Raw genomic sequence first — 7,590 nt, forward strand, 5'->3', positions numbered from 1 at the left:
GTGTGTGTGTGTGTGTGTGTGTGTGTGTGTGTGTGTGTGTGTGTGTGTGTGTGTGTGTGTGTGTGTGTGTATGGTGCAGATGATGGTGAGGAAATCTGAGACATCATGCCTACATACAAGGCATGTAGTAACGACCTAATCTCTCATTGTATGTATACACGACCTGCCTGACTGACAGGATGTTCACACTGCGAGTGGAGTGGATATTATGAGTGTACGTACTGATACATTGTGGGTGGTGAGAGCTTGTTAAATGTGATGCTAATTTGAAGTAGTGGTAAATGATGATCTTTTAGCTACAAGAAGTCTACGAGTTAGGATGTTTGCCTTCTACTGCAGATCTGACATTGCGGTTGTTGAATATTTGATCTTCATTTAAATCAAAGTACAAACCTTAGACAGAAAACTGTTTGCATTTATTGTTTATGTGCCCATGTTCTATAAAAATAATCCATTGTTTTGTTTTAGATTACATAACACAATATAAACTATAAAATAAAAAAATATTAGTTATTGATTAATAGCTTATAGTTGATAGCTTTAGCAAGCATTTAAATACTTTGGCAAGTGTTTTAGTATTTGGAGCTGACATTTAGATACTTTAAGCTTTTGATTACCATGTCTGATACGTAAAGCTGGAATTTTACTAGCTTTTGTCTTGAATTTTGCTATTTTTGGATTTTGTTTTGGTTCTTTAGTTTTTGACTAACATTTTTAATGCTTTTAAACTAGAATTTTACTGTTTTAAGTTTTTGGCTAATATTTTGATATTTTTTGTTATTTTAAGCTGGCTTTTTACTTTATTAAGCCTTTGGTTAGTGTTCTGCTGTGTTTGGATAACATTTATACTTTCAGCTTTTTATTAACGTCTTTTAAACTTTAAGTAAGCATTGTACTACTTTAGGGTTTTAGCTAGTGTTTTGCTATTTTTGGCTAGCACTTTGGTACTTTTAGTTTTTTATTTTTTGTATTCTTTATACTTTGAGTTAGCATTTAGCTGTTTTTGGATAGTGTTTCGATACTTGAAGATTTTATCAGCATTTTTTAAGCCTTAATTTACTTCATTTTGCTATCTTTTGTCAAGCTTTGTGCTATTTTAATCTTTTGGCTAACAATTTGTTCCTTTTGGTTTTTGATTAGCGACTTCTGCTTTGCTCTTTTTGACTAATATTCTACTTGTCTGTAGAATATTAGGCTGTTTATAACTGGCAGAGAAATTTTGACAAGTATTTGGTTAAACATTGTCCTAATAAATTACTGAAGAATGACCGCTAATTTACATTACATGTGTTACGGCACCACTCCGCTGTGGTGCACAGGTCGAAGCTGTGCACTTCAAGTCCAGTTTACACTACCTCCGCTCCGGTCCGACAGACGTGCAGGAAGGAGATTGCGTGATAAATTCAGTGATAAATGTGGAAGTCACAGCAAAAAATAATTAATTCTGTGAAAGATGAACTCCAAACACAGCTGAAAACATTGATATTAAGGCTTTATAAGGTATCTATGTTGTAACTGTCTCGCTGTTGTCTTTCTGAAACTTCTGATTTCAAAATAAAATTCACGTGTATCGTGTGTGTACACATATGCTTCATGCTACATGTTTCCATCTGCTTCCCAAACAGAACCATACGTTCTGACAGCATTTGTGTAGAAATATATCCGTGTACTTATTAATATAGYTGCAATTTCGACATTATTCCGACAAATTATCCAGCCTAAAAGTGTCTTATTTTGAAAATACAGATGTTGTGCTCGTTTCCTTACCTGTTGGTGCGACGTAATCTTTAAAAATTGACTCCGGCGCAGCTCCGGCATCCGGCAAAAATAGGATCTGTTCTAATTTTGATGGATCGCTGTCCGCTCACCGCCGCCGTACACAGCCAGTGTAAACACTCTCATTGATTATAATGGGTGGGTCTTTGCTGCGGAGGTCAGACCGGAGCAGAGACGGAACACATGTAGTGTAAATTAGGGGCCAGGTAGTTGCTATTTAGCTAAAAACGAAAAAAAAAAACTCGACTCGGGACTTTTACAGCTGCACTAAAAATTATTATTTTGGTTGATCCCAACAATAAAAATTCTATAATTTTCTACATTGTATCAATGAAACAACTTTTATTTTTTGCATCCTAGAATTTGCCGTTTGTATGTTTGACCTGAAGAGCTTGTATGATAATTCTGATCTGTTGCTCTTTACGTTCCTTTATTGATGTTGATTGGTGATGCATTCAAGTGGTTTGTAGAAATGCAGAAAAGCCAGTCATGCACAGATGTGTAAAGGGCTGAGTGCCACTACTGCATGCTTTTTACAGAAAATGAAATTCATCTTAAATGCTTTTGTGGTGAATATGGGGTACTGGTAGGTGGATGATTGTGCTGTGAACCTTGTTGGTTTGGGGGTGGGGGGGTGGAAGCAGCGCAGTCATTTGTTAAAACTTGGCCCCTGAATTATTGAAAGCATATGAGTGTAAATAATTCACTGATCACCAAACGGCATGACAGGCCATTTATCAGAGTGTGTGGCGCTGCGTGTGTGTTTATGGTGTGGGGCGGCTGGGAGTGGAACTTTAATACCGAGGTTTCGGAAAGGTGCAYGGCACGTGCCGTTTTATCCATTTCTTGCTTTGCTTCTGCGCTAATTTTCTGCACCAGTGTACTTTAATTACTCTTTGATGATGCTGACAGGAAAGGCACGATGAGAACTGACCAAATGTGGGTTTTTTTTTTTTGTCTGTTTTTGTTTTTTAACTTCATGGATCCATTTGAATGAAAGTGCTTCATCATAAACTGCTTTAAAATTTCATTCTAAGGAGTCTAACCTTGCTCTGCCTCCTGTTGTGTCTTCTCAATGGCAAAGAGGGAGTATTGTGAAAAATTGGCATAAAAATGCGGAAAGCATGCAAATGTGGCGAGGAGACAAATGTCCAACCTTGTGTTTAGTCGGAAGCTAAGGTCATCCACCCTCCCATCTATCACTGTTCTAATCAGCTCCACGCAGCCGCCATGCGAAGTTCAGTACCTGCCGCATAGATAACACCAAAAGGGGAGGGGGGAGATAAAAAGAAAAACATAAACTGCTGAAAAGATTCAACAAGTAAACAGTCATATTGCTTTAGTTTCTACTTTTGTGCATGTTCCTCCCTCATCTGATGTTTGCATGTTCTTAAACTGCTGCATGTTTGTGTTTTCTAAAAAAACAGGTTTAATCTGTTTTTAATGACTTTGATGTTTAAATCAAAGATGAAAATTAATTATGTAACATTCTTTGGATTAGTATATATCATGTATTTTTTATATATATTTGTATATCAAGTTCAGCGTAAGTGTTTTGAACATCTCCTCTACAAGTGCACCAGAGTTCGGCTCAATATCTGTAAAATTGACTGGGTTATACACATTTCTGTGTTTTTAAAGTTAGTTAACTGATGCATTCATCTTGAACTGAGATGACTCCAAAACCTAATCARTTGTACATGTTCATCCAGTGGTTACTTTCTGCAAGTTTGAATAAAATACTTCTGCTTCTTCATGAAATATTTTGCTAACAGACACACAGRCACAATTGATAATCCGTATCTGATGAACTTATAATTGCAGATATTTGTCTATTCATCCTGCAACACCCAGCTGAACAAACTGACAGGAAATACAGTGAACTATTTCGATTCCACTTCCCATCGCTGCCTTTTTTTGCTCCTCCATCAGTTCATCTTCACATTTAATTGAAACCCGAACCGTCTTCCACATATCTCCCCCCTTTCTTTTCCTCATTTTCCCTCCTTTGTCCCCTTAAATGAGCGCTTCATTTGCCCCCGCCAAGCGATCCAGAGATAGTTGAATTAGTCTTGCCCCTCGCAATTAAAATCATATTATTGTTGGAGTGTGACCCAGCCTAATTTAATTGCTCAAAAATGACTAATACATACAGTTTGTAAATAGGGCGAACGATGATGATAGCGGCAGAGATATGGTTAGTTGAGTGCGTTATTTCTCGCCACGATAAACATTTGTGGGGGAAGCTCATTCGGCTCGGCACGTCAGATTCCAGAACTGGAAGGCCGTGTGCGATTGTAATAACGCCACAAATGAAAGATCAAAGGATGCCGCGTCGTCCCGAGGGAGCAGGTTCAGCCAAACTCGGGGAAAAGGTAGAGCCATTAATCATTCAGCTGTTTTAATTTAACTTTTTTTTTTTTATCAGATCGACACTGAGATGGATACTTATGACAAGGCATTTTGTCGCCCAGAAAGAAATGAGTGTTGCTAAAGTCTTGCGAGACTGTTTGATGAAATGTGTCTGTGTGTGAAACTCAAAGCAGTGTGTAGCCCCTATATGTTGGGGATGACTTTCAGCTACTACCACACCAAATTTTAACTCAGTATCTGTAAAATTTGCTGAGTCTTTTTTTTTGTTTAAGATAAGGTACAGTAAGATAAGATAAGATAAGATAAGATAAGATAAGATAAAATAAAACTTTATTGATCCCACAGTGTGTGAAACACAAAGCAGTGTGTAGCCCTTGAAGTATATGTTGGGGATGACTTTCAGCTACTACCACACCAAATTTTAACTCAGTATCTGTAAAATTTGCTGAGTCTTTTTTTGTTTAAGATAAGGTACAGTAAGATAAGATAAGATAAGATAAGATAAGATAAGATAAGATAAGATAAGATAAGAAGATAAGATAGGATAAGATAAGATAAGATAAGATAAGATAAAACTTTATTGATCCCACAGTGGGGAAATTTGCACATTACTATATATGGTTCTGACTGCCTCAGACAACAGCTCCTCGATATTATCCATGTTGTTTAAACACACAACAGCTCACTTGTAGAAGTGGAGTCAAAGCAAAATACCACCTTGKTTGTCTGAGTGCTTTTCACCATAAAAACTTGTCCACAAACTTCTGACTAATTACACAATACTCGGCACATTCACTTGTGAGAAAAGGTTTGACCTGGGTGTGGGGTCGAGAAGGGGCAGATAAAGCTACTTTGCGAACAAATTGACATAATTTTTGTCACGCAACTATGTCGATGAGAGACAGTATTGTGGTTTCAGATGTAGCATGCAGGGTCCTTTAGTCGTCCAGCTGCCAAATGTCAATAAGCCTTCTTAAATCGACTGACTCCAGAATTAACTCATCTGTAAATGTTATCCAATAATTACTCTGATTTTATATCCAATCGGAGGTTTGTGATTGGTGGCGGGCGACGACAATGCCTCCTGCAGCCGTCTGGTTTTGCTTTAGGAAAAGTGATAGAAAATTATTGCAGTCAATGGAAAAAGTCCTCATATAAATCTTGTGTGTAATTTTGCCTTTGTATGTGTGTGTTTTTGTGTACCTGGCTGTCCGCCAGTACAAGGTAAATGGGTGTGTGCTCATTAATCTCTGAGCGTGTGATGGAGCTGAGTGCTGGACCAAGCTGCTGAATGTCTAAGCAGGGTGCTGTATGTGTGATTTATTGGTAGAAGTGTGCATTAGGGGCCATTCATAGCCATTAGCGCCGACAGCTAAGGACGCCTCCACCTCCTACTACAGCCACAAACAGTGGGCGGAGCCTTGACGGTCACACAGGGCTCGGGACAAGGTGTACAGGAAGTAACGTCTGAAAGTGATGTCTGTGTGGAGGAGGTGAAGAGAAAGCACGTCATCCAGCTTCAATTCATGTTCTGTTTTCATTTCATGCATTTTTTAAATTGACGAGAGTATAAACAAGTAGAAACAACCTCCTTTGATTATGACCTGCTGCTAGAGGCATGGAATGTTTTTTGCCTGTGTGCATTAGGCAGTCTGTTAGCAAAATAACTCCTAACCCAGTGAACACATGCCGATGAACTTCTTAAAGTAGTATTAGGAAATCTGTGAGTGAGTTTGACTCAACATGGCTGCCACGGCTGGTTGAGCTCATCAAACACAAAATGACTGAGTTGGTTATATAGTTAATGAACTCACATTTTGTGTGGTAGTAGATGAGAGTAATTCACAACACACATTCTGAGTTTAGCGCTCAGAATTTGTGAGTACAAATGTGACGTTGGCAAATGATCTGAGTCGTTTGAACGATTTTTTACAAGGAACAATAAGAACCAAGTTTAGACGGTAAAGAGACATTATTATTATGATTATTATTATTATTATTATTATTATTATTATTATTATTATTATTATTATTATTATTATTATTATTATTATTATTTGTACTCCTTTACCACAGAGACAAATGCTTCTTCTTCATGGAAAGCTGGCAGGGGTGGAGTACAGCAGCTCGGGTGGAAAAGGTGGCCCATCAGTCCATGTGACGTGATGATGTCATCACATACGGTATACACGATAATGTAACTCATTCAAAGTTGAATGGCTCGGTGAAACAAACAGCTCGCCGAGATCTGGGCCATTCGCACCTCTCTAGAACCGAGTAATATCTGTTCGGAAGTGTTGCTATTGTCTAATGAAGTCAACTCTGTTAGCAAAATAGTTACTGAGACACGAAATCACATTAAACTCTCAGAAAACCATCGTTTACCTCAAAACTGTTTGCTGCCGGTTTTAAAGTTTAGGTCACAGATTTTTACGAGTTCAAAGTCTTAAAATTTCAAATGGACATTAGTGTTTTTTGTTTTGGCATTTTTCMCATTAAGTTCATATCATCCAGCATCTTATGAGTACAATCATTACTGCAGATTTGTTTTGTTACTACATATTAAAATATTACAACATTTGCACAAAGTTTGTTTACAAATCTTATCTAGGGGCCTTGGCAGGGTGGGTGGAGTCTTAAAGTCAGTATTAAGGGTTTTATCCAGAAAAATTGCTAAGCTTGCCGGTAAAGTTTTTATGTCTAGTGAGGTAGTATTGTATTTTTATTTTATTTTAATCCCTGTGGGGTATCAGTAGTGGAGCCCAACATTGCTAATGCTAAGTCCAAGCCACTTATGTTTCCACAGTTTTCTCTGGAGCTGGCCCTAAATAAACAAGCTGTGCTTATCTTAGCGGGTTGCCAGATAATGCCTCAAGGCCTACCAGGCCTATAACACACTGGGGAGAAATTGCAGATATTAAAACTAAAAGATGTATTTTTTTTCTCGGGATTATAGCAAAAATAAACAATGTTTTGGGTATTTAGATGAGCTAAACTGGCATATTTGGAACCAGACTGTAATGTAACTATACTGTGATGCATATAATGCATGTAATTGAAGAAATTTAAGGTACATGCCTGAAACATCATGACAACACATAATAAACCGTTAATAAAAACATTAGTAGAGCATTGCTGTTCAGTGCATCTGCGATTCAGCCGTAGGCCTGTAGTGGGTGAACCAGGCACTGAAGAACCATGTATTTATAGACCGGGWCTTCCGGTTTTCATTCAGCGTTGGTTTCATGTCTGAACAKAGAGCATTAAAMCACCATTCTCTCCAGTCACYGGTGTTGTCTGGTCCATCTCTTCACATTTTCATCTATTCTACATTCAGGTGGTTTCGTCACTGTTTCAGATAATGAACACTAATTTTTCTTACATAATGACCAAATAAAAACAAATTAGATTTTATTGTATTGATTCTTTTTATTTTCATTG

The sequence above is a fragment of the Austrofundulus limnaeus genome, unplaced genomic scaffold (genome assembly GCF_001266775.1).
Source record: "Austrofundulus limnaeus strain Quisiro unplaced genomic scaffold, Austrofundulus_limnaeus-1.0 Scaffold138, whole genome shotgun sequence".
Lineage (NCBI taxonomy): Eukaryota > Metazoa > Chordata > Actinopteri > Cyprinodontiformes > Rivulidae > Austrofundulus > Austrofundulus limnaeus.